Below are 1,730 nucleotides of genomic sequence, written 5' to 3'. Positions count from 1 at the left end.
CAGATCTTCTCGTTCTCATTGATCTACTGGTTCATCTAATAAAGTCAGGTGAAGAGAAACTTCCTGCTGCCCTCACTCAGGATCACCGAGAAGTTATAGTCCTCCATGTCAAGTTCAAAGACATCTAGAACCTTCAGCTGCACCTTCTGACAGAGGAACAGCTCAAACATCTGGTCCATCTGTCATCAAAGGTCTTTTTTTAAAGAAACCGTAAAAGCCTAGATTAAAGCTAAAAACTGGATTTTAGTTCGACTCTTTCGTATGAGAACCCTGAAGTGTAAACAGGAAGATGAACTGTTTGTGTTTTACCTGAAGAAGTAGGAGGAGCTTGTGGTTTTATCTCTAACGAGGCTGGTTTGTGTTTCTGTGGAGGAAAACAACAACAAAATATACTTTTTATAATTCTTCTACGTGATTTATGACACAAATCAACTAGTGATGTCTCCATAAGGAGGAGATTATTGTTGAACTTCTTCCTGACTCCACTCCGGCTCTCAACAGCTTCACTAACGGTCTTACTATAAACCCAACGGGCCAACATGGCGGCAGCGTGAGTCCATAACACCAACAGAAGCAGGGACTGAAGGACGTCATTAAAACTAATAACTTCACGGATAAGAGGAGCGATAAAAAGTCTGCAGGCAAACTAAACGCTCAACTCCCTCAAAGGATTCATCTAAAGGTGTCCGTCTGTGCTGGTTGGACTTCAAAGGTCAGAACCTGGAGTCAGATCGTCAGACGATGAGAATTACCGGATAGGCCTGTCACGATAACAAATTTCACTGGGCGATTAATTGTCTCAGAAATTATTGCAATAAACGATAATATTGTTTGAAATTTGATAATAATTAGTAATTATTATCTAATTTAAGAAAAAATGTTGGTTCATTTGTGTGTAGTGCCGTTTTTTCACCACCGGATGTCCTGTAAGACTGTTTGAACTGAAAGATGGATAGTGAGGGAGCGAGCAGCGTGTCTCTTTAAGAAAGATGTGAGGGAGGCCCCTTGACGTGACATGGGCTGTCTCTCCATCCTGTTTTTTGGTTCTCAAAATGGCGGACGCTCGGTGTGGTTTGAGCTCTTTAGTATTTTTCACACAAAGCTTTTAATTAAAGATCAGTAAACAAGTTCTCAACTTCTTTTTTCAGAGAAAAACAACTTTTAGATTTATATTCCACTTATCACCGAACCTGATCCTGTTGGAGAAACATGTTGCAGCTGCTGCGAGTCTTTATGAACAGGAAGGAAGTTAAATTAGTTAAAATAAAAGATTGTCAGATAAAAAGACTGGCTGAGCGGTCCCATAGTCCGCCTGCTACAATCATGACCAGGTCAACGCTTAACGAGGTTTTTTTAACGACACGTTTGTGTTTTTATGTCGCTCTTTTATGCAAACCTGAAAACTCACAAGGGACGAACGAGGTGACGAACCAAGCGCCTGTCCGGAAGATTTTAAGATTTTTTTAAAACATTTAAATTAAGCATTCAGGTAAGAAGAAAATTAGAGCAAAAGACAACGTGCGTCAGGTAAAAAAGACATTTACTAACATATCTTAATTTAATTAGGACACGCATATGAAAGATGTCCTGCCCCAAGTGGAGGAGTTCAAGTATCTTGGGGTCTTGTTCACAAATGAGGGAAAAATGGAGCGTGAGATCGATAGGTGGATAGGTGCAGCGTCTGCAGTGAAGCGGGCGCTGTACCGGTCTGTCGTGGTGAAGAGAGAGCT

The sequence above is a fragment of the Nematolebias whitei genome, chromosome 1, assembly GCF_014905685.2.
Source record: "Nematolebias whitei isolate Nwh7 chromosome 1, NemWhi1, whole genome shotgun sequence".
Lineage (NCBI taxonomy): Eukaryota > Metazoa > Chordata > Actinopteri > Cyprinodontiformes > Rivulidae > Nematolebias > Nematolebias whitei.
Note: the sequence above shows the minus strand (reverse complement) of the source record.